A 27,543-nucleotide genomic window follows, 5' to 3' on the forward strand; every position below is an offset into this window, starting at 1 on the left:
TTTTTCCAGATACAGTTTTCTCGGAAGTCAATGTTACTTGATGATGAGATGTATGCAATGATATACAGTGCTGTTTTAACAGTAGCTAACACTAAAATTAGCCAAGTTAAAACATGCAAAGGCCCCCCAAACAAAAAGACGACAAAAAAAAAAGTAGATTTGGACTCAAATTCTCACATCAACCTGATTAGAACCATCATACAAAAGAATGAATGGCCCAAACATGAATTTTCCAACAAAGTGCTGGTAAATCATGTAATCCAAGGAATGCTCATGGAAAAATGTCTGGTATGACAAAACCAGTTTGTAAAGAAAGATTACAGTGTGAATAAAATGTGACTTATGATTACAGGCCTTGGGTATGTTGCAAGAAACAGAAATTGGCTCATTGGATAACACATAAGCACCTGTGGTTGTTTTCATCATCATCTGAATCTTCCCAGTCACTGCATCAAAGAAATAGAATAGTTAGAAAACTCAACCATCATCACCGAAGAAAATTTTATAAAAAAGTGTAAAACACAGATAATTATGACTGTCATATGATGGATTCTGAACAGGGATTTACATGAGTGACTGGACTCAGATTGCATTTCCACAATGCTGGTGGAGCCTGTACAAATCGGGAATTGGACCAACTACTCCAAATCTTGAAGAATACCTAACATCAAAGGGCCGCTATCTTGATCTTGCACATTTGCAATTCAAGGGCTTTGAATTTGATGCTTTAGCATAAAGTACTTTGGATGGATTGAACTGATTCGAATAATATGTATAGAAGTAATTGGAAACCATGATGGTTTTCTAGAAAATTACTTAAGGGGCCAAACTTTAGATTTAATCAATTGTCTAATACCAAAATCTTAGACTATCTCAACGCTAAGGGTGCTACGGAGTAAATACCCTTAAACAAGTCCTGCTGATGAGAATACTGATAAGGAATAATGTTAAGGGTAACTTTTAGCAGACCATTCATAAAGAGGACTTGAAATCAAGGCTTCACAAGAACGCTTAAATAGACATTTACAAAAGAAATGCCCCACTGATAAAAAGGCCTTTTTTACCCTTCACCCTGCTCTAAAACCCTTATTAATAGCTCATAAAATTATGTAATCTTCGTCTACTAGTCAGGCATCATCCAGCTCCCAATTTGTCTTACCAGTCAGACTTAAAACATAATTTTCATCAAGTTTAAATCTTCCAACACAAGCATAATAACATGAACAATTGAGTGCTTTAGGAGCAGGTTGAAGATATGCCCTGAGAAAATCACCTTTTTCAAAGGCCTTAAAATTATGATAATTAACACTTAATTCTCTTTCTGTTACAAAAAAGTTAAGTTAAAATTTTAATAGAGTTATAAAACAAGAACATCCCAAATATACACCACCTAATATTATATCATTTAACTAAAAATTTCTGAAAAAAGAAAGAGAACAGGCACTCAAAAGAAAAGTTTGGAAGTTTAAAAGTAAACGTGATTAGAATTGTATATCTACATTAGATTTTACAATGTTTTTGCAGAATATGTGTATGTGTGTGCATGCAGTTGCGGATGCGCTCGTGTGTGTGTGTGTGTGTGTGTGTGTGTGTGTGTGCAGACACATGAGTGTACAGAAAATATGCCAACAGCTACTTCTTAGATGCTAACTAAATTACGAATCAAGTTCTTGAATGCTAGTGATAATTTCAACACCAAAATGATTCTGCATTTTAATATGTAAGAGCAAGAACGTCAGAATTCTCTAGTCTTAATCATGAACAGAGTGCCATCAAGCATCCTAATAGATGGTCATTTCTTATAGGAAAATGGTTGCATGACGGTGCGGTCATAATGGAAAAAAATGTCCCATGATTTTCTGCTGCCATCTTTAGAGTTATGGCAGATTTTTTACCCAAAAATCCTTTTTTATTGTTAAATTTGTGAATGTGCACCAGTGTGCAAAATGGCAGCCACATATTTTAGCTTGATTTCTCTTATTCAAAGACTAAAAACTTGAAGTTTTAAACCTAATAGAAGTGAAAACCCCAAAAGCTAACTTTTGTAAGCCACCAGGAAATCAGAATAAAAGTTACAGTAAAATGTCAAGCTAATGTAAAACTCCCGCAAATTAAGAAGTATATAAGAAATCAATCTGTGATAGGTAAGAGACATTTTCTTTTGTATCAAGTGTGTCTTAGGTGATAGAGATACACTTGACCTATTATTTGGGGTACATTGACATGCCTCATAATGTTATCAACTTATGGCCATCCTCTATGCGAGAATGAAAACAGCTTCAAACATGAGGCACAAGGGATTGAGGTTCCTCATCCAAATCCAAAGTTAGAACCCAATCTCCACTTTTGGATCTCAGACTTCAGATCCGAAATCCATTTTAGGATCTAGAATCAAATTCTATCTTGGATCTCAGATTTCAGATCCAAAATCCATTTTAAGATCCAGAACCTAATTTCACCTTGGATCTTCAAATCCAAAAACCACTTTTAGGATCCAAAATCCAACTCCACTTTGGATCTGAGACTTCAGATCCAATTCCATTTTAGGATCCAGAATCCAATTATATCTTGGATCTCAGACTTCAGATCCAAAACCCATTTTAGGATCCAGAATCCAATTTCATCTTGGATCTCAAACTTCAGATCCAAATTCCATTCCAAATTTCGGATCCAATTTCATCTTGGATCTCAGATTTCAGATTCAAATTCCATTTTAGGATATGGAAATAACTAAACTTCAAGCTAATATGCCAATAGATAAGTTACAAAAACATATAATTATACATGATTATTAATTTTTTTCATTGAACAATATTAGATTCTTCATGGCGAGTGACTTTATATAAGAATTGTGCATTAAAATAATAAAATACATAAAAAAATTTATATCATGGGGGCTATTAAAGTATCGTGCTAATGGGTTGGATCAGTTTAGATCTTATCCAGACCCAAACTGTATATTGTGTGATTGACGTGTTTATTGGGGCATGCTTGTAATATCGTTTATGTTGTAGGACTATTATATCCATTAAAATCATTGTATTTCATGTATAAATGAATGAAAATAGGTTATGTATGATTTGAAAAAAGACGTGACCTATTCAGCTCCACAATCCCGCATCTTCTTCTTCCTCTTGCAGATCGGTTCTGGTGCTATTTCAGAATCTAACATGGTATCAGAGCAAGGTTGGATCTAGAGTTTGGTATTGTATCCAAAAGGTATGACCATAGAGATTACTGTCTGATTCCAGTCAATAAATATTTTTCTTCTCTGATTATTTCTTGATTCCCTTTCTCTTTCTCAAATCAATCTTCATCGGGCACCAGTTTGTTTTTCGATATTGAAATCTTGATCATATTCACATCTGAAATACAATTCTCTTAAAATTTGTTTTCTCGTATTCTCATCGTATTTCTTAAAATCTGTTTTTCTCGTATTCTCATCTGAAATACGATTGTTGATCATTTCTCGGTATTGAAATCTTGATCATATTCCCATCTGAAATACAATTCTTGATCACAAATCTCAAAATCCTAATATTCTACGCCCTCAATCTCTATTATGTTTTGGTCTTGTTGTGGGTTAAACCCTGAACCCACAATATCTTAGATTTTTGTTCCCATGCTATCTCAGTATTGTCATGTTTTGATTCTAAATATTCTTTTTCTTTTGTCATAAGTCTATTGACGTTGATCAAACGCTGCATATTGACGTGATTTGATTTCTGCATATTGAAGTGATAATCTGCATATTGACGTGATCTGATTTTTGTCTTAAAAAAAAAGGACAAACTGACTGCAGTTGCAATGAAGATCTGAATTCAGTTGTGACAAGTTAATCTTCTTTCTTGGACTGAATCTGAACAGTCATGTCAAGCTAGTTTTATATTTCTTTTCTTCGTGATCATGGACTCCTCTTCAACTCAACCTGGATTGTCATCAAACTTTCTCAGTCAGTTTGTTTCTAAAAAACTGAATAATTCAAAATTTTGTTCCTTTTATTAGGAGTCAAGATTTCTTTGATCATCTGGATGGATCAATTCCAGCTCCACCAGAATTTATCGCAAAGGAGGAAAAGGACGCACAAGGGGCTGCATCTTCCAAGATTGTTCAGAATTCAAACTATGTTTCTTGGATGAAGAAAGATCAAGCATTGATTGCCTACATCACTTCTACCTTATCGCAAGAGGTGTTGATTTCTATTCCAGATTGACGCAAACTTATTCTCAGATATCTGAAGCCAGAGTTTTGTTTCTCAAGCATGAATTCCAACTCCTCAGAAAATGCATCATGTCTATCATGGAATACTTGAATAAGGTGAAGTCCATTACCGATCAACTAGCTATTATTGGATGTGAAGTACAAGACAAGGATAAAGTGCAGTAGACATTGAATGGTTTGGGGCCAGATTACCATGTATTGGTGACATCATTGTTATGTTTACCCATACTACCCACATTTGAAGACCTACGGGCAAAACTTCTACAGTATGAGATGTCATTAAAGGGTATTGTGCTCAACCTGATTCTCATGATGTTTTAGCTACTGGATTTTCCTTTGGTCGCGGTCGTGGAGGAAATAACTTCCGAGGAGGAAGGGGTCGAGGCAGATATGTGGGTCCGAGTTTGCTTCCTACGCCTAATATGTCACTCAACTCCAATGCGAGAAATCAAAATAAAAGAGTTGTTTCAACGTGTTATTTGTGTAATAAGAAGGGGCATATTAAGGCCAATTGCTAGTTTAATCCTTCAAATAAAGCAAAGTTCTCAAACACTGAGACGAAGAAAGAAGATAATGTTACTAAGATTGACGAAAATATAAAACAACTTTTGATGGTTGCGTTGTCTGGGCTGCACTTGAAGCAGAATGATCAAGGGTTATGGTATGTTGCCTCAAGGGCAGCAACCCATGTTATGGGGGATGTTGGTAAACTCTCAAGCTTAGTTCTTTAATTTGATAATAGTAGTATAGTTACTAGAGATGGATCTTACCATCATATCTCTCATGTTGGAAATGTGATCATTCCTTTGTCAAAATCATCTCTCAATCTCTCAAGTGTCATCCATGCCCTTAATATAAAAAAAAACATTATTTTTGTATGTAGACTTGATGATACACATTCTTATGTTGAATTCACTCCCTCTTCTATGGGTGTCAAGGATCTTCATGTAAAAGTATCTTCAACAAGATACTATGATCAAGACTTCAATATTCTTGATAAAGAATAACACATATGCGCAATAAGAACACTTACAACACTTGTGCATAAAAGCACAAAATCACAAACTTTCACAAATGCACCAAAGGCATAAAAATAAATATTCAAACTTTATTAAGAGCTTGGGCTTTGACTCAAAGCCATGGAATTTAAAAAGGGGAGAGCCCCTATTTATATACATCAAGAGGCCTTGGAGGGGCCAACATATAGACGTTGGATCCCCTCCAACGGTCACAATTGTGACCGTTGGAAGGGCCCAACGTCTATATGGTTGGGCCCCCAAGGTAGGTCAAAACAGAATTACCGGAAGCGCCTAGGTAAAAGGGGAAGCGCGCTTCGAAAGCACGAAACGTCGCGCTTTCGAAGCGTGAGGGGAAGTATCCCCATTTTTTTGGGAAGCGTGCTTCCCTTTTATGGAAAGTGTGTTTCCCTTTTATGGGAAACGTGCTTCTCATTTATGGGAAGCACGCTTCCCCATTTTTTCATTTTTTCGCTTCTGGTTCGCTTCCTAGGTCGCTTCCGGTTCGCTTCGGAATTTTCTTCTAAGTAGTCCCACGCTTCCCCGCTTCCTAAATTTTTGAAAGTGCCTTGCTTCCCGCTCCCGCTCCCGCTTCCCGTATCGCTTCCCGCTCCCGCTTCCCGTATCGCTTCCCGCTCCCGCTTCCTCGACTGGTAACTCTGGATCAAAAAGAAAAAAAGGAAAAAATAAAAAGAATAAAATAGTAAAAATTACATGCATATTCGTAATGTGAATATGTGCAAAAACGCAAGAAATACCTAAACTACCCCTATGGCTAATAATGAGGAAATACATATTTTATATATATATAAGATAATACATATACATATATATAATATATGTAGTATCTTTTATATGTATAAAATATGTATCGGATTACAAGACAGAGATACATATTTTAACACCCCCCTCAAACTTAGGGCAAAATGACCGAAAGATTGCCAAGAAGAAAGTTGAAGCCTGGAGCACACAGCGCTTTGGTAAAGAAATCTGTCAACTGATATTCTGAAGTTACATATGGAATATCTATGACTCCTTTTAGATAAGCTTCTCGAACATAGTGACAGTCCATCTCAATGTGTTTAGTCCGCTCGTGAAAAGTATGATTTTATGACAATTCTCATATCTTCCAAAACCTGACGAATCCATACAATCTCCATGGTAGTAGTTGTCATGGCACGATATTCAGCTTCAGTGGAGGATAGAGAAACTTTTTGTTGCTTCTTACATCTCTACGAAATCAGTGACTCTCCTAAGAACACACAAAAACCAATAGTGTAGTGACAGTTATTTGGGTCACCTCCCCAATTAGAGTCAGTATAAGCAATTAATTTTAAATTAGAAGAAGATGACAGAAAACTCTCTTATTTAGAGTACCCTTTATGTAATCTTACGACTCGCGAGATGATACTCATGTGGACTGATGTTGGTGCATGCTAAAACCGGTTTGTCGTATGGACAACATGAGAGATATCTGGTCTGGTAATACTCAGATACATCAATGATCCTACAAACTGTATGTAGGGAGTAGGATCCGAAAGAGGAACACCATCATCAATCTTCATATTAGCTCCTACTATAGCAGGAGTTTCACAAACCTTTTCATCTGTAATACCTGACCTATCAATGATATCAGAAGCAAGCTTAGTTTAAGATAAGAAATACCATGGTTGCCAGTTGAAGAAGCGGAAGCGAGAAGCGATACGAAAAGCGGGAGCGGGAAGCGAGGCACTTTCAAAATTTTAGGAAGCGGGAAGCATGGGACTACTTATACCATGTAATAAACCCAAATATTAAAACAGAATTTTTTTGAACTTCAAAGTACCACTGCGTGAGGACTTAGATCCCTACCAGTCATACAACTATACCATTAGATTTTGTGCAGCTTCCATATGAAATAAGAAAGATGACCAAATAAACTTAATTAAAACATAAAATGTGAAATGCTTCTCAACCAATATGTTGTTTTTTTCTTTCATGGGACTCACATAAGAATATAAATCACCATCGTATTGATAACACAAAAGATAAAGACCACCATGTTATTGCAACAGGAAAATGAAACAAATAGTCTCTAATAATCCCCTATTCCCTAAATGTACCTTCTAGAGAGAATGAAGGGATCAAACCTGCAACACAAACCTCTACTCACGAGTTGAACCTCACACAGGTCAGACACCAGCCCTATATCACTTGAAAACTCTTCATCAACGCGAAATACATGCCCACCATTTGGGGGAAACAATTTGGATGGGTCGAAACAGGTCTAAAGTCTAAACTCATTGACTGACCTTATTTCCCCACCTTAACGCCCTCTGAGTAGCCACACAAATCTCAGATTTCCAGAAAGTGCACCAAAATAAAATTAAGTTAGACAATGATGTCCCAAACCCTAGGTAGAGAATCAGATCTCCAAGGACCAAAACTTTCAGAAAATAAAACTGATGAGCTTTCTGTTTTCAGAAAATCAAGGTTACGGTTACAAGGCAACAGTAAGCTATAAGCAACCCAATAAATAATGATAAACATAGATAGAATAAAGTGTTTTCAACAGCATGCACATGAATAAGCAATTCTGCAGAACCGACAAAGAGTGTAAAAGATATTCCCATTTCGTCATGCTATTCATAACCTAAATGTCATATTGTATGACTGCAGAAGGATTGCTTGTTCCCTGACAACGAAAGGGAGAACAAAGATGGAGGGAAGAGATGGAAAGAGAGAGGTCGTGGGAGATACGGAGAGAAGAGATGGAGAGAGGAGAGTACGTACCTGAATGGATTCATCGTCGTGGAGGTCGTCGGATGTTGGTGAAGGTCGCCGGATTTTGGGTTCCGCCGATCGGTTGCCAAAGAGAGGAGAGAAGAAGGGAGGAAACTCGGATTGAGCTGCGTGAAAAAACCCTAAAGCCCTTTCGGGTTTTGTTTTCACGGGTTTTTCAAAATCTCTTTTTTGCCCTTTTTAAAAAACTCGTTCTTTTAATTTTTTTTGGAAAAAAAGTTTAAAAAAAAGACAAATCTGTAAACTCGCCCCTTCGTACCCCTTTAATGGGGGTGTGCGTACCCCATTAAAGGGGTATGCGCTTTCCAATTGAAATATGTGCTTCCCCACGCGTTTCGGAAGCGCGACGTTTTGCACTTCTGAAGCGCGTATCGGGAAAGCACGCTCCCCCTTCTATAGGGGTGCTTCCGGTAACTCTGAGAAATACCCTCTATGAGAGTATGCTACTTCAATACCCAAAAAATAAGTTAGAAAACCCAAATGAGACATTTCAAATTTATCTTTCAAAATTGATTTTATACTCTTAACCTTGTTAGAATCGCTACCAGTGATGAGCATATCATCCACATATAACAGTAAGATCACAATCCCTGCATTGGATTTTCTAACAAACAAAGCAGTGTCAGTAAAACAGGAAGAAAAACCATTTTCTATCATTACAGAATTAAACCTATCATACCAAGCCTTGGGGGCTTGTTTTAAACCATAAAGTGATTTTCTAAGACGAAGCACTTTCCCTTTGGGAGTCTCAATTCCGGGTGGAGCATCCATATAAACTTCTTCATTTAGATCTCCATTTAGAAAGGCATTTTTAACATCCATTTGATAGATGTTCCACTTGTTGATTAAGACAATAGTTATAAGACATCGGACAGTGATCATTCGAGCTACAGGAGCAAAGGTTTCCTCATAGTCAATCTCATATTCTTGACTATATCTTTTTGCAACCAATCGAGCTTTATATCTCTCAAGAGATCCATCACTCTTAGTCTTAACCTTAAATACCCAATTACAATCTATTGTTTTCTTACCTCTAGGAAGGTCATGAAATTCCCATGTCTTGGCTCTTCTCAGAGCTCCGAGTTCATTATCCATGGCGGCTATATATTCAGGACATTTTCGTGCTTCCTCGAAGTTTCTAGGTTCTATATAAGAATGAATGGCGCTTAGACAGGCTCTATGTTTAGGTGAGAAGGATTCAGATGAGATATACCTAGAAGGAGTTTTCTATGTCTTTCGGTCCTACGAAGGTTCTCCTCACCTTGAGGAGCAGTCCTACTAGCATCATCATATCTTTCAAGGGCACTTCTGAAGGTGTTTCTATCTCGATGAGTATAGATGATGGGATCCCTAGGAGGCTCCTCATCGTCATGTTGAGGAAATGGGGAGGACACAGGACTGGCTTCCCTGGTTTCATTATCATTTGAGTCATTCTGATTTGACTCATTATCACTAGTATCATCACTTTCAGTTACCAGATCAAATAGAAAAATTTAATCTACGTTTTCGTCGTTAGATTCAAGGTTTTCGAAACCACTAAGATTTTCCAAAAAGCTTACATTTCTGGAAACATATAATTTGTCATTTTTAACATCATAACATCGAAAACCCTTTTGGGTTTCGGAATAACCAAGAAAGGCGCAAGAAATGACCTTTGGGGAAAGTTTGTCGTTTTTATCAGTAAGAACAAAACATTTACATCCAAAAACCCTTAACCTGCTATAATCAGGTTTTTTCTCATATAATTTTTCAAATGGGAAAATCTTGTTCAAATTTTATGATGGAAGTCTATTTATGAGATAGACTGATGCAAGAGCTGCCTCAGCCCAGAGTTTCTTTGGAACATTTTGCAAAATGAGCAAGGTTCTAGTGGTTTCAATGATATGCCTATGCTTTCGTTCAGCTAACCCATTTTGTTGTGGGGTTTTAGGACATGATTTTTTATGGAGGATACCATAACTTTCAAGATAACTTTTGAATTCGTTTGAAAGGTATTCGCCACCAGAGTCAGGTATAAGAATTTTTAAACTTCCATTGAATTGATTTAAAACCATCATATGAAAAGTTTTAAATGTTAAAAACACTTCATGTTTATGTTTAAGAAAATATATCCAACAAAATCTAGTATAATCGTCCACAAAAATCACATAGTACGAGAATCCTCCTTTAGATATCACAAGAGTCGGGCCCCATACATCGAAATGAACAATTTCAAAGGGTTTTGTCGTAGACATGGATCTTTGTGAAAAAGGTATACTTTTCATTTTTTTCAAGAATACATTCATTACATAAAAAAATCCTCTTTACAAAAATGTTTAATAAAAGGCAAATAAGAGATTTTAACATTGTTGGGATGCCCCAGTCTCTTATGCCATACATGAATATCTTTGTTTTGAGCAACATTACAAAATTGATTCTTGAGAACTTGAAGAAAATCAACATAGTAGAGGTCTCCTCTCCTAGAGCCTTCCCCAATCAACCTCCCGGACAGACGATCCTGTATCCAACATTTGTTAGTAGAGAATTTTATATCGCAACCATGGTCCGAGAGTTGAGAGACCGAAAGTAAATTTAGATTTAGTTTTGGTATAAAACAAATTTTTGGAATAAACAAATCTTGTTTTTCAAAATTGCCTATTCCTTTAATTTCAAGAGGTGTTCCATCCGCCGTTGAGACAAAAGATGGAAGAGAATTTTTGGAAAACTCGGAAAGAAAACAAGCACTTGGAGTCATGTAAAAAGATGCACCGGAATCTAGAAGCCAAGATATCTTACCGGAAGGTGAGAAAGAAGACATAGCGGCTCCGGAAATGCCCCCCTTGAGAATAGGTTGTAAAGCTTATACGATTTGTTGAAGAAAAAGAGACCCATTTGACGATGATGGTCGTTCCTCCGGTTGAGATGTTATAGCCGTTGCAAGAAATTTCTTCCATTTTGGGCAAATAGGTTTAATGTGCCCCGACTCTTTACAAAAGTGACATGTAAGCTTGCTATAGTCCCTATTTGCTCCTTGACCACTTGAGTTTTGATTCTTGAAGTGAGGGGGCTTGTAGGTCCTTAAATTGCTCCCTGGTCTTGAGACGGCATTAACACCTTCATTTTCTTCATTGTTGAAAGGTATAGATAGAACACTTGGGTTGTTCTTGCTTATACCCATCCGAGTTTTTTCCCCACTAAGTTTAGTAATTACATCTTCAAGAGAGGGGGAAGTAAAGACAGATAAAAGGGAAGATCGGATTTGTTCAAATTCGGGCCTAAACCCATTCAAAAAGTTGAAAAATCTATCTTCTTTCAATTGTTTATGGCGAAGCTCTATGGCTTCTCCACTCCACTTAGGTTCGAACATAGCAAGCTCATCCCAAATAGAAGAGAGCTCGGCAAAGCACTCTCTTATATTCATCTCCCCTTGTTAAAGCGTCAGCGCCCTTTTTTGGAGATAGTATTTATGGGAAAAGTCACTAGAGGTGTGCATCTTCTCAAGATATTCCCATGCTTGAGAAGCCTTTTTGAACTTGATGATATTTGCATTAATTCTCGTTTCTACAGATGAAAAAATCCAAGAGAGGATTTTAAAATTCCTCATTTCCCATTCTTCATGCTTTTTCATATATTCTTCAAGAGCCTTTGTTCTTTCATCACCTTCAAGAATTTTTATCTCTCCTTTTTCTAGCAAGGTTATCTTGGGTTCTGGTTCGAGAATCGAGCCTTGGACATAGCCCCAAAGCCCTTTTTCTTTGATGTGAGCTTTCATGTTTCTGGTCCAAACATGATAGTTGGACTCATTGAGTTTGAACCCAAGAGAAAAATGAGAGTCTTTTTCACCCATTAGAGAGGAGAAATGATGAAAAACAATACGTACCTCAAGGGTTTTTCAAGACTTCCTTGATAAAGGAGGCTTTTAAAATATTGCCCGAAGAGGATGATCCACTCCAAAAATCAATAGCTTGAAGGCACATTTTTTGAGGCACTCAAAAATGAAGAAACACGCGAACCTTCTTCTTCAAACGAGGCTTTGATACCATGTAAAAGTATCTTCAACAAGATACTATGATCAAGACTTCAATATTCTTGAAAAAGAATAGCACATATGCACAATAAGAACACTTACAACACTTGTACATAAAAGCACAAAATCACAAATTCTCACAAATGCATCAAAGGCATAAAAATAAATATTCGAACTTTATTAGGAGCTTGGGCTTTGACTCAAAGCCATGGAATTTACAAAGGGGAGAGCCCCTATTTATATACATCAAGAGGCCTTGGAGGGGCCAACATATAGACGTTGGAACCCCTCCAACGGTCACAATTGTGACCGTTGGAAGGGCCCAACGTCTATATGGTTGAGCCCCCATGGTAGGTCAAAAAGAAAAAAAGGAAAAAATTAAAAGAATAAAATAGTAAAAATTACATGCATATTCGTAATGTGAATATGCGCAAAAATACAGAAAATACCTAAACTAACCCTATGGCTAATAATGAGGAAATACATATTTTATATATATAAAAGATAATACATATACATATATATAATATATGTATATGTAGTATCTTTTACATGTATAAAATATGTATCGGATTACAAGATAGAGATACATATTTTAACACTTCAAACGAAGGAGACATTCGCTGAAGGGGAACGACAAGGAAACATGTACATCTTCAAAGAAAATCTATTTGCGCGTACAAGTTCTGCCTTGAAGCCTTCATTGGAGTCTAAATCTTTTCAGTCTATATCATCTTCGTCAGGTCCTGAGTCTATTTTTAGTCTTTCTAAATGTAATAAGCCAAGTCCTTGGCATGGTCGACTTGGTCATTGCAGTCGTTATTTTCTTGAGAAACTTGTGTCAAGTGAATTAATTCCTAAGTCAAGTTTGACTCTTGAGGAAAATGATAAAAAGTGCCCCAGTTGTCAAATACGTAAGAGTCATGTACTTCCCTTTTATTCTATCAATAAAAGAGCTTCAAAGCCTTTTGAAATTGTTTATTCCGATGTTTGGGGTCCTTCCCCCATTTGTTATACTTTTAGCAGCAGATATCATCTTATTTTTATTAACAGTTATTCTCGTTACATTTGAATATTCTTTATGAAACACAAGTCTAAAGCCTTTCACCTATTCTGCAGCTTCCATGCCTTTGTCCAAAATTACTTTTCTACCAATATCTTGCATTTTCAATGTAATGGATGTGGTGATTACGCCTCAAAGGATTTTATTGATTTTCTCCAAAGTAATGGAATAAAGCTTAGAGTGTTTTGTCCACATACGTCTCAACAAAATGGGATCGCTGAGAGAAAGCATAGACATATTGTTAAGACTGCTATGAGTATGCATGACAACAATCTTCCTATTAGCTTATGAACGAAAGCATTTCATTCAGTGGTTTATATTATAAATCGTCTGCCCATAACAGTTTTACAAAATAATTCCCCATATTTCTCTCTTTTTGGCATTCATCCGGATTACAATGCTCTGCGTGTTTTTGGATGCACTTGTTATGTTCATATTGACGATTCCCTCAGAAATAAATTTCAGCCAAAGGCTTCCAAGTGCAAGTTTGTGGGATATCGATGTTATGATCCTGTGACTAGACGTATTAAACTTTCAAGAAATGTTGTGTTTGATGAGAATGATTTTGGTGACGTATTTTTCAATCTCTGCTAAAGAATCCCCAGAGCAGAAGTTTATCATCCATGGCTGAATGCAGATTTATTTGTCAATGCCAATGGTGATTGCTCATCTCAGTGCATTCAGGAGACACAGTTTGTTGATGAGGATGACATCGACTCAAGTCAAGCAAGCTTATGTCGACTCGGCGTTCAGGAAGGTGGAGCTCCACATGTTGAAGAAGGTGCAGGCCTGCAACCCCCTCATATTGATAAATTAAAAGCGTATGTCTATGTGCGAAAAGGAAAACATTCTTCTCTTGTCCGCATATAAAACAAGATAATCATGTGACTGACGGTAACATGAGTTAAGGTAGAATCAAACATCCTATTGACAGGTGGGTCAGCTACAATAAATTTTCTATGGATTTTCAACTATTTTTATCTCAGATCGATAAGCATGATGATCCTGTGGGATTTTATCAAGCTCTAAAATCAAATACATGGACTGAAGTCATGAATGAAGAAGTGAAAGCACTACATGAATGCCAGACATGGGAAATTGTTCCCAGACCCACTGATAAAAATGTTGTTGATTCGAAGTGGGTTTATAAAATTAAGTAGAAACCCGATGGCACCATAGAACGATACAAGGCCAGACTTGTTGCACAGGGGTTCACTCAGGAATATGGTCAGGACTATGATGAAACCTTTAGTCCTGTGGTCAAGATGGGGACAATAAGAATTATATTATCTTTAGTTGTTGAGCATAAATGGACATTGAGTCAATTAGATGTCAAGAATGCATTCCTTCATAGAGATTTGAAAGAAGTTTACATAGAGCAGCCCCCTGGATATGTTGAAGGAGAATCAGGGACACATGTATGCAGATTAAAAAGAGTCATCAATGGTTTGAAACAGGCCTCACGCTCGTGGTTTTAAAGTTTCTCTTTAGAAATACAAAAACATGGGTTCTACCGATCTCTCTTAGATCACTCACTATTCATCTTCAAAAGTAAAGGTATAATTACCTTGTTGTTGATATATGTTGATGATATTATTGTTACAGGGAACTCAATGAATCACATTGAAGAAATAAAGATACTCTTAAGTCAGAGGTTTAAGATGAAAGATCTTGAAGATTTGCAATATTTCCTTGGAGTTAAAGTGGACAGGAAGGATGATTGCTTGATCCTAATACAACACAAGTATACATTGGATTTGTTGAGGAAGTTTGGTATGAAAGATTGCAAACCTTTATCTAAACATAGTTGAGGAAGTGTTTTACATCAAAAGCTCAGTTCACAGGATGGAGAGCTCTACACAGATTCTACAAGATATCGAAACATAGTTGGCATGCTTCAATATCTTACCTTTACTCGCCCCGACATTGTTTATTCAGTCAACCAAGTTTCACAGTTTATACATGAACCACGACTAGGACACATGGATGCAGTCAAGAGAGTATTAAGGTATTTGAAAGGTACAGTTGGAGATGAACTTGTATATAAGAAAAATTGGAAGATTAAAGGTATGCATGCCATCACTGTTTACACTGATGCGGATTGGGCAGGAGACCCTGATGAAAGAAGATTGGTTTCGGGATATTGCATCTTTCTTGGGAAAAACTTGGTTTCCTGGAGCAGTAGAAAACAAAAAGCAGTAGCCAGATCAAGTACCGAAGCTAAATATCGATCAGTGGCTGCGGCAACTGCTGAAGTTACTTGGACAAGGCATTTGTTGAATGAGTTGGGGGAACCAATCTTGAAATCTACCTTATCATGTGACAAACAAAGTGCCATCAAAATATTGTTTAATCCTATTTATCACAGTAGGACGAAGCATATTGAGATAGATCAGCATTTCATCCGACAAAAGGTTGAAGACAAAGAGATTGAGCCTCACTTCATTTCTACATAAAATTAAGTGGCAGATTTATTTATAAAGGGGCTAACGAAGAACAAATTTTGGTTTTTGAAGGACAAGTTGTCCATGGTATAGGACCATGCACAACTTGAGTGAGGCTATTAAAGTATCGTGCTAATGGGTTGGATCAGTTTGGATCTGATCCAGACCCAAACTCTATATTGCGTGATTGACGTGTTTATTGAGGCAAGTTTGTAATATCGTTTATGTTGTAGGACTATTATGTCCATTAAAATCATTATATCTTATGTATAAATGAATGAAAATAGGTCATGTATGCTTTGAGAAAAGACGTGACCTATTCAGCCCCGCAATCCCGCGTCTTCTTCTTCCTCTTGCAGATCGGTTTTGGTGCTATTTCAGAATCTAACAGGATCGGCAGTCCTGAATCATGACCCAGTTGGGATTTGATCAGGGTCGACTCAGGCGATTACTGAGTGGACTTCCCGGGTTTGCCAACTATGCATCAAATAAAAAACTATGTATTGGTGCACAGGAAATTAAATAAGAGATTCACCAGAGACACTAACTTCAAATATGCGTTGAACCTGAGAGGGAGTCCTATGAGAAAATATCCCTAGTGCAAACTGATGCATGTAGGCATGCACCTTATCTACCATGAACCAGAACTCATTGATGAGTCAAAAGGTATCAATTTTTTTATATCAACTATTTCTACAAGAATTCATATTTGTCATGACTTTAGGGTATGCAAAGAAGGTAGATAGGTGTGATCAAAGGAAATATGAGAACATGAAAGACACTAATAGAAGACAAAACGGCAATTTTAACATTGTTCTTTGTCGTGAATGCAACTTCTGTCACACCAACTAGAAAAGTCATATGAAACAACTCCAGCTCTTTGATAAGCCCAACAATTTATAAAATGTCATCATATCTGATCTTCATAAACAAGGGGGCAACTAAAACGATGGTCATCGCATGGTAATTCCAAATTCAATCGCAAGGTTTATGCTTAGTTCTAACAAGCCAGGCTTTTCTAGAGAAAGAGAATCTGTCCATGTAGGGAATAAGATAATGAGTCATATTTTATCTGTACTTTGGATCACCAACAGACCTTCAAGGGGGGAACTAAATTGGCATAAACCCAATATCCAATCACTTCCTCTTGAGGATAACTGGAAAAGTTTCAAGTTTCTAAAGCCAATTCCCACTTATGTGTATACCATTATTCTTTGAGTGTATGTTGTCCAAAATAATCTTGGGCAAACTGTTCTTCAAAAATTTCTAGACAATTATTTAGAAGAAATAAATACAAGCACAAACCATAAAGAAGAAACTTCAGACAGTTAAGCAGAAGAAATCAACACGCAGACACAAACCATAAAAGATGTAACTCACATTCATGGGATGGTAAATACATGCCAACAAAAGTTCATTTTCATGGAAATTATGTAAAAACACATAGTTGGTACCATCAAAATGAAAAAGACGGGGGAAATATAGTAAAAGAAGGCAATAAATACAAGAAAAATGAACCAAAAGAAATGATGACCTGGCCTCAAACTCCCTGATCTCAACCAACTCTCCTCCTTGGAAATCCATCCACTGCACCCTCCCCTTGTCCACTCCATCCTCCTTCACCCCACCATAAATTCCATCTTTCTTCAAGCTACTTTTGAGCACAATCTGAGCACCCCCATCTAAGCAATTGGCCTCCACCTCAACCTTCTCACCAGCAAACTTGCCCACTCCATCAGAAACCGAAGACAGGACAGCAGAAACATGATGGGTACCTTCCACTTTCAACGGAGGAGGAGAAGGGAGGCTATTTGATGCACAAAACACAGGAAAGAGAGAAGTGCCAGAGCACCCGCACAGAGGGGGGTTTCTAGAAGCCAGTTGGAACCAGGAAACAGAAACTTGCAGGGGAAATCTCTCATGGAATCACATCCTCAACAAGAAGCATCAACACCAACAAGGATTTTCAGGCCATAGATGTGACCCCAAAATCAACCCGATCCCTCTTTGCCTGTTTCTGTTGGTTTTTTTTTTGTGGGGTACGAGTCTCAGTGGAAGAGAGAAGGAAAAACTTCTATCTCACGCAGTTAGTGGAGGTGGCCATTTTGAGTGTCTTTGTCGTATGAATCTCCTCCCAAAGCAGAAGCAGACAAATGGGATCACTCAAAAAAAACCGGTCGCCCGTCTCCTTTTTCTAGTGGCGTACGAAGGCATTGGATTCGTTCTCTCATTAACTCTGAATTTTGTAAGGCATCGAGGGTTTCAGGTTAGGCCCTGGCCATAAATTTCCCATCAAAATAAATTCACTTTGTTTTTTTTAATTTATAACGAGAAAAAATCGTGCCTGGACCTATGATCGTCTTCTTACCGGCAGCATAAAACTCTGAGGATAAGACCCTACTATGAAAAAGCACTTTCCCTCCTGAGCTTATTAGGAGGGAGGGGGTGAGCGATTGAATTTTGACATGAAAGTGGTTATGCGCATTTAATACGTGGGCCTCACCACCCAAATCCCACAAGAGTTTATTTTCAACCTCTTTGCCCACAAGGGCTCCCCTCATCTGGTAGAGGCGACTTATGAATGTCACTAAGTTGATGGGATGTCACAAGTTCAAAATCCACTAATGACATCCCTTGCCACAAGATCAAAGCCAGGTGAACTCTCCGGTGGGCATGAAGGACCCAAGGGCTTTACCATAGTTTCCAAACCAAACACAGATTTGGTCACCGTTTGCCCATTTCTAATAAATGGATTGGATCCATATCACACTCAGGTCAAAAGCCCAAGAGAAGGCTCCCCCCCCCCAGCTACGCCTTTGGCAAGAAAGAATATGTTCCCAACTTGAGAGAGGATCCTGTCAAACGTTGGGAGAGATTAGCAATCTCACCCAGCTTTTACAACCACAAAACCCACCCTGTGAGTCCCACTTGTACAGAGGTATGGGTTTTGTGGTTGTAAACGCGTTTGACAGGACCCTCTCGCCCAAATTTACACAACCTTTCTGTGTAGAGACGAGTGCCGGTCAGGTAAAACGTTTTATGAAAAATGTTGTCACATGAATCCGGTGCTGATACAGGGATGCATCCATTTTTATGAAGTTTTTAATATGACTAGTAACCAAGAGAACATGATACTGGAGCTAAAATCGAATATCCCCGTGACAAATAAAATGCCAATGAACAGGCAAGTAACGCATGTCCCCTGTATAGGACACGCTAGCTACTTTGACCGCCAGACATGACACCAAACATTGTTTTACTTGATCGCTCTGAGAGGTGGTGACCACCCAGTTTTGAGTCCAAGTTCAAGATGACAGTATGATGCACCATTATTAGAACAAATTATTTCCATCTTTTTGGTAAACATCGCTTCTCATCAAGGCAGATTCCTTGAAAGTCACCTTAACATGAATAAAAAGTCTAAAATTTATAAAAACAAACCCAGATTTTTTTGTAATTCAAAGTTATACCTAATAAATGATGTAATTCAAAATCATATCTAGTTTTCCGCTCACTTATTCAAAATCAATACTCATCGTGATTGTTATTGTTTTAAATATATTTAATAATCTGTCGATTTAAAATTTTACCAAATTTACCCTCATGAGAGAGATTTAACGAAGGTAAATTGAGTAAAATTTTATAACAAAAGATTATTAATTATAGTTAAAACAATAATAATTCTGGTGAGTATGTATTTGGATAAACAAGGAGGAAACTAGGTATGATTTGAATTATACCATTTATTAAGTATGAGTTTGAATTATTAAAAAACTGGGTATGTTTTTGTAAATAACCCAAAAGAAAAAGACAAGTTTAACTGAACTTTTAATGTGAAAAAGAAAATTGTCTGCACTTCAATCACAACCATTATGGATTACAAGAATTTCAACAGTAAACGGAAGAATAAAAAACAATCAGGACATCGCACACGAGCAGGACTTTCATTTCAAATTTCAACAAGAACCAAATAGCAATTCCACCATCATAGGAAAAATTGCTTCTTCTCAATCCAAGTCAGAATCATACTCTATTGGATGATATGTACACTAAATAAAATCATTTCTTCCCTTCAGTACCATATAGATCTTTCCAAGAAGCACAGCCTCTTGGAAAAAGTCAAATGTGGCTGCTTTCTTAACCACCATCTGCAGTAACCCAATGTGCAGTAGCAATAAGGCACATGCTAAGCGACATGGCTTATAGCCTAAAGCTCTTAAACAAGCATTTCTATTACCAAGAAGCTCCCCACCATAGTATGAATGACATCCATGAGAAAGGACTTCCTAGTACATGTCCATCGCCGACTCATGGAAATCTACATAGCCAACATCTTGATTTTGATGGGCATGCTTTGGAAAAATCTGCACAGAGAAGCCACTAATGCCCATTTGATTTGGTGAACTGTAATAATGCCCATGCTCGGAGTCAAAAACTCCATGTTCTAAGCCAACACCGAGTCCTGCCCATCTTGCATGTGATGCCAAGTGACCAAGTTGAACATGATTCCTTGTAGGACTTGAGAGACCCCTCACACACATGGACTGCCTTGTTTGCTCTGAATTTAGTGGCCCCTGGCTCTGATCCACTCCCAACCCGAGGGAATCACTATCACTTTGAGTGCTTGGATTAGGATACATACAAGAGTTGAAATTTGATGGCTCTTGCCATTGACATCCAAGAGGCATTGATGGGGCTCCTCCAATGTAATCTAGTTCCTTGAAAAAGTAAATCAAATCTGTTGCCATTATTATATGAATAGATGGTAAAGAGAACCATTTCAAAGTGGAAGTAATCTCAATATATATTGACTGCACCAACAATGAATGCTTGTTGAACTTGTGTTAGAAAATGTTCCAAACATCAAGCTGTTGAAATTTGTGATTGACGTGACCAAGTAATGTATGCACCTATGTCACATGGATATGGATGCGGGTGTGGGATACGATGCCGATACGCTTAGTATGATACGGGGCCACAGCCGTACATACACATAGATGTGTGTGTGTATAAAACAACAGTTTAAAATCACTATAATTAGGAACATCAAATATTTAACAAAGTTGAAATTGAAATGTAATGTAATTGATGACCTTCTAAAAGAAAAATAATTCAAGTGAATATAAAATAAGTAAATAAGATCACACAAGAAAATAGATAAAGTTAATGACACAATGTTGACTATGTGTGAAACTGGTTTGACTATGTTGATGAAGTGTCGTATTGTGCCCGTGAAGTGTCCAAGTGTTGTGTCGTGTCGGTACAGGATACACATGCTAAGTGAAGTGTTCATGTAACATAGGTACATGCCAAATGAACCGGACAACCAGAAAGAAGCCCATAAAAAATCTGTAGAAATTGTTCATGCATGAATTGGATGATGGACATAATATGGCAGCCGTTTGTATTAGATACAAGAGATGTCAATGACAAAGAAGATAAAAAGACGCCAGGATTGTGTATGTGCAACATGAGTTACTTTGAGAGTAATGACTTTTGTCAAGCTTCTGTCTATAACTAAACTCCATATGACACCTATGCCCATGTAATGACAATAAAAACCTGGTACATGAGCAGAAGTTTTGATGTCCAAAGGAAATTCTCTTTCTTTGACAGCAGTCATAAGGGAGCTCAGAGTTAGTAACACCAGATCTATCTACGGAAAAGAAAATTTGCATTTCCTCAACATCAACTCTTGGCATTTTGCTAAGGGTCAAGAGGATACCATAAGAAACTTAAACGCTACTCTTCATGATAAATAACATTGACGGTGGAACTCCAACAATGTATGACACTACAAGCACAAAGTCTCCACAGTACAAATTCACTGATTAATCTGTTCCTACAAATGGTTTACAAGGAACCATATTAGATTGTTATTGCATGAAATGTAATCACCTCTTTCAAGTCATGAATTTACAAACTTGCATGCAAGATATTAATAAACCAAGTTCATAGTCCTTGGCTAGGACGTAGAACTTATCATACATTGCAACAATGGGAGCATTTTTTTCAAGGAAATAATCACATAAACCCCATTCCTTCAACACATTTCTCAGTATTGGAAAACCAGCAAGTGTGGTTGGCTTAACCCGGTTCTTATTGATGATTGTGAGATGATAATTCTCATTCACTAATATTTTTTGGAAACTCCATGCAAGAAAAGATAAGAACAGAAGTCACCAAGAAAAATGACAGAATCTGTGGAAAAAAGGACAAACCCGTCAACAGTATATGTTGAAGGATTTTGAATGAAACAACAAAAGGGTTCTCTGATGCTCTACAGATCTGGACAGATATGAATTCTCTAAACTAAAAAAGGCTGAAAAGCAGCTTTCCTGGAAAAGGAAAAACAAGATAATCAACATAGGTCAGATTTGAGAAGTGGATAGCTTTTGGTAAACCACTGAAGAAGACAGAATTGGACCTTTTTGAAGGCTAACTGTAAAGAAAAATTTGATTTTATTTTTTGTTTATATTTGAACCAGGCACTAGCTGAACCTTAAAGAATATCATTAAATAACAAGAGGTTCCATTGTGTAGAAATCCCTTTTTCTTGCCAAATAATCCAAGAGACCAAAATATTCTTTTTCTGCAGAAAACAAATGGTCATATCACTAGTAGAGCCAAATTATGAAAAGAATACCAGATTATATTCTTCATAAACAAACAGAAATAACAATGAGCTGAGTACATCTTCCTCCTGCAAGCATGAAACCAAGATGTGTGTGTATGTGAGAGAGAGAGAGACCAAAAATAAACCTTGTCCACCAAATCAAAGGCATGAAATGCAAGGTGAAACACAAACTCCAAGGCAATGTTGTTAAGAACGCACCTCAAGGCGAACAAGGCGAGCCCTCACCCCAAGGCGAGGCCCTTTTTGCCTTGAGGAGCAAGTAAATTGCATAAAGGCCCTAAGGCGCATGCCTTAGAGCGAAGCGCACGCCTCGTTAAATCGAGTCAAATAGGGCTCAAAGCCCCCATTTGACCATTATTTGGGGCTGAGCCCGACCCCAATTAAGGTCGGGCCTCTCACCTCTCCCTCTTTCTCGCCTCTCACTCTCCCTCTCTTGCCTCCTAACTCTCCTCTTCTCTCTCACCTCTCAACTCTCCCTCTCTTTGCATCTTCTCTCTCGTATCTCCCTCTCTCTAGTGTCTCATCTCTAAGAAGAAGAAGAAGAAGCTCATGGCAAGTACCATATGCCCCCCCCCCTCTCTCTTCTTCTGCTTCTTCTTCTCTGCTCCATTCTTCCCCGTTCTTCTCGCCCCCTCTTCTTCCTCTCCTTTCTTCTTTCTCACCCTCTTCATTTTTCTCTTCTCCATCTTCTTCCTCTGCCTCTTCTTCCTCCATTGTTTCTTTCTCTTCTCCCCTATTCTTCTCCCATGTTCTTCCTCCCTTCTTCTCACATGTTCTTCTTCTTCTCCCCCATTCTTCCTCCCTTTCACTAGCCTCCTCCCTCTTCTTTTGATTGTTATTTGTATGCTTTTATTTTTTTGAATTTTTATTAGTTGATTTTTTTTTGTGAAAGCATGCATAGTTAATTTTGTTGATTAATTTTTTCAATAAAAGCCCGAAAGCATGTTAATTTTGTTGATATATGCACAATTATTGTGCTTATGTGATTTTTTCTATGAAAGGCTGAATTCATATTTTGTTGATTATACTGATATGTTATGAATAATTGAATATCTATATATACAATTATATGTATATATATGTATATTCTGCAATATAGTCTGAATTTTTATTTCTCAGTGAAAGCATGCATAGTTAATTTTGTTGATTATTGAATGCTCATATTTTATTTCTTAGATACTTACATAGTTCAAGTTGTTGCATCAATGTTACCTTTACATGTTAATCTCATGTTTTTCAGTATTTATTTGAGATTTTTTATTTCTTATTAGTCATTGTTTCATCAATAAAGCATTTCTTTTATTTATTTGTTTTTGTAGATATTTTTTAAGTATTTTTTTTTAATTTGAGGCTTACGCTTTATGTCTCAAGGCTTATGCCTCGCTTCAGTTTTTGGTGGAGCGCTACGCTACGCCTGAACGCTTTTCACAATATTGCTCCAAGGAAAATGCTCAGTTGTGAGAAAAGCATCATGAATCTCATTATTGGATGAACCACTGGTTATAGACAAATGCATATGCAAAAGGGTGAATGCAACCAAGTATACTCCTATGAGTTCATTCAATATCACCCAAAAGTTTAAATATCTTACACATTCGGAAGTGTTCAGTTGCCATGGATGAGATAGCCATTTAGCCACCCTTCTGATATGATACTTTCTCCTAGCAAATGAAGAGAATAGGTAATTTCAGCCAAGATAACAAGCTAATAACTCCAGTTGCCCTCACATAACATAAAAATATTGTTCTGTTGTCCTAAATGTGTAAACCTGGTGGTCAGCTCTGAAGTTTATCTATAATAACTGGCTTCAACCAACTTGACAGGATTCAAACTCAACCAAACAAGGGCCAGAAATTCTTCAACAGATCAATTGATGAGAGGATATCTCAGTAAAGAAGTGGAGTTCATACCATAACTTCAAATTTGTAAGTGAACCCCCCAAACATGACCATCTGTATGAAGAAAGCTCTGTGTATTTGGTAACCCTACCATTTTTAACCATATTGGCACCTTAATCAATAGCCAAATACTTATGCCAGAATAAGGAAGAAAATAACCTTATGCAGGGAATCATATTCCATCAGATAACCACCAACATCAACAACGAGACAATTTATACCCTTCAAACCTCCAGAAGATTCATCTCTAGAAGATATCAAGAAAAAGAACTCCACAGAATGCTAGTACTCAAAAGAACCCAATATCTTTCCTCCACATTTTATTCCCTTAAAAATGACAACTTGAAAGTTTGAATGCAGAAAACAGAACATTTGCAACGCTATACAACTGAAAAATGTTAGAAACTAGAACGATTCAAATAGGAAAAAACCTGAGTTTAGACAAATCATGCTTGTAGTAGTCACATTCTAATTTTCTTGGAATGGTAAAGTTCAAAGTTGGTTTATCCGAATACCATGTTCAATAAGTAGAACTTACGTGAGTATAATATGAGCTTATAAATGAGTTGAACATGTAAAGTTATGATCTCATCCACAAATTAGAAACCAAAAGTTAGTGCCAATGAAAATTAGCCATTTGATGGAAAGGCTTAGATTCTTAACATTTAACATCTTTCCATCTCAGCTATGGGCATTCTCAAATCCAAGGGCCATAGATGGCCAACATCTGATCCTCCATGACCAAAATGTAGGACTAATGCAGTTAAAATGCTGATCATGCTTTCCCATCCTCAAATGGTCAACATCTGATCCTCCATGACCACAACGTAGGACTAATGCAGTTAAAATGCTGATCGCCCTTTTCCATCCGCACACCACCTTCAAGAGAAGTGCCCCGAACAATTCCAAGATAAGAGATGATAATCTTTAAGAATACATGAGAAAATAGGAAAAACATAACAATTAAAGAAAAATTCAAAAACAAAGTGAACAAGAAAAGGCATGTGAACAATCACTTTGCAGGAAAAAAGAGCAAGATAATGGCAATACTAAAACTATGAGTCCATGACATTTAAAGGAACTATACCAGCCTATGAAGTTCTGCATCCAAAAAGCTATGACCTAAGCGATCCAAACCTGAAGATGAGTGACAACATCTGCCCCAGTAATTTTTTTCCCATCCTCCTGTTGCCTCAACATCCACTGGTATAGTCTCTCCTAAAGAAACAGCATACATGTCAATCCCTCAAAAGAAACTTGAAAGTATATGCACACATATACAGGAACACATAAAATCTTCCATGGCAGTGAATAACTTGATTTAAGATGCACATAAACCTGCAATTTAATCACCTAAAACGACTTTTGGATTCACATCTCTGTAGAACAATACCATGAAGTAGCATATTTATTTATAAAATGCCTTTACAACATAATGCTAGACAGAACAAGTCATGGTGAAATAACTGTTTAAAATTTCAAATAAAAAACACAGAAAAGAACTAAACTGGCCATCCTTTTCCCAAATCGCTAATAAGCGTCCAACTCACGCCAACGCATACTGCAGTTCAAAGACATGTATGTAATATAGTTGAGCTGATCAATTGGTTTGCATTCTTCATATACATACACACACAACATAAAAGCAACTCATAATTAATGAGTGATGTGCAGGTTTCAGACCATTTATCTCCACCGTCTTAGACTCCTTTAAAAAGCTCACTTGCATGTGTTTTTGGTTTAATCCAAACCTATAGATGTGTTTATTATTACTTATTCACTAAGGACCATGATTTGGATCAAATCAATTTAACAATAATTTTTTATTTTTAGTTAATCAAGTTTTTGGTGTAACATGAACAGTTGATTTTTTTGTTGAGCTAAAAACACATCTAAATATGAAAATGTTTAAACAAATACATGTTTTCTACGAAATAAAGCATAGAGATGGCATTTAGGGGTTTAGACTAAGTAAAAAACACATGCAAATATGTTTTTTAAAGGAGTCTGGACGGTCTGGAAGATAAATGGTCTGGAACTTATACATTACTGGATAATTAACTAATCCAAAAAGGAAACATGTACACACACTAATCTTATATAATAAAAAGAAAGAAAGATGTAATTTATGTTAATTTTTATTGTAAATAAACAATAACCAAGACAACCAATTAATATATATACAAAAATATGTTATGTGGTGGGCCATCAATATATACCAATTGGTAATAACGAAAAGAAAAATGAACCTAAATTTGAAAAAAAAATGTGGGTTTTGAAGATAATCCAGTAGGGTTGTGGTCTCTATATTGATTGAAATATATATGTGAGAAACAAAGGGAGGATTCGAATACCAAGGCATGGCGCTCCCCTGCTTGGAACGCCAGTTTCTGTTGACCCTCGGCCAGAGTGTAAAGCTGAGAGAGGGAATTTGCAGCATTGCAGAAGGTGGTGTACATGGCTCTGCTTGCTTCATCAATACCACTGCCATCAGACTTGATCTTCTTAGCCATCTATCCCCACAACAAGACTCTGAAGTCTGAACTCAAATCCAAGAAATCCGAGAACACAATTCGACCCAGATGAGCAGAAATAACAAGGAAAGCGAATTCAATGTACTCTGCAGGTTTTTGTGGCCTAGAGATGGAGGGATATCTTAAAAAATCTGGGCTCTAGTGAAGAAGGTCAAGTGGGTAGTCTCAGCCAATCCTCATATGGAGTGTCGGATCCCAAAGATTTTGTTATATTGCTCTCTCTCTCTCTCTCTCTCTCTCTCTCTCTCTCTCTCTCTCTCTCTCTCTCTTAAGCACACGTCAGAAAAAGTCATTAATGGGTAGACATAAGGGGAATGCAAGCACCGGGCAGCTTCTCTTCCTATAGAATGTGATAAATATGATGAATGAGTTCGTCATGTTTCTGGACAATAGGAGGACTTCCCACGGGCCATGGCCAATGCCAAAAATAATGTCGACAGTATGTAGAAACACATTCGTAGGGTCGGAACCACACGTATGTATCTGTCTTATGGTGGTTTTGTTTTTGGGCTGTCACACAGATACTGGGACACAACAAAGACACCTAATGTGGTTCACCTTGCAAGTATGGCTTGGAAACGAGATGAGCCGCCCGTGGCTTGGCTTGTGTCCATCTCATAAATTGTTTGTTTGAACTCGTAAAATAGGCTCAGCAAGCCAAACACGCACAACAAACACATCTATAGGGCGTCCCTTATGCTTTATAACTTGCATTTAGATGTACCAGAGTTCAACTTTGCACAAGACACCAGTGGATAAAAACAAAATGATGCAAGTTAAAAAGGATTCAAGGATTACGGCCGTCTATTGTTGTTAACAATAACACCTCCATACCATTGGGTTAGGATATCCCATGTGGTAAGCGGGGTCCTGTGCCAAGCTGAAGGCCCAGGTTTGAATCCCTCTGTCACATGGGGCTTAAGAGATATCTGGTAGGGGGCTG

General features: G+C 37.3%; 1 long non-coding RNA gene across 2 annotated transcripts; it reads right to left on the bottom strand.

Annotated features, from left to right (window-relative positions):
* Positions 1-26,650, bottom strand: LOC149827654 (uncharacterized). Of its 2 annotated transcripts, XR_016434929.1 has the most exons (3): positions 26,421-26,650; positions 25,204-25,284; positions 1-446 (listed from the first exon to the last, which is right to left on the bottom strand). It is a non-coding gene; the product is annotated as an uncharacterized LOC149827654 (long non-coding RNA). The 2 variants fall into 2 exon arrangements; XR_016434930.1 differs by lacking the exons at positions 25,204-25,284; positions 26,421-26,650 and adding an exon at positions 17,066-17,816.
* Positions 26,651-27,543: the final 893 nt, after the last annotated feature.

The sequence above is a fragment of the Nuphar pumila genome, chromosome 10 (assembly GCF_984573655.1).
Source record: "Nuphar pumila chromosome 10, dmNupPumi1.hap1.1, whole genome shotgun sequence".
Lineage (NCBI taxonomy): Eukaryota > Viridiplantae > Streptophyta > Magnoliopsida > Nymphaeales > Nymphaeaceae > Nuphar > Nuphar pumila.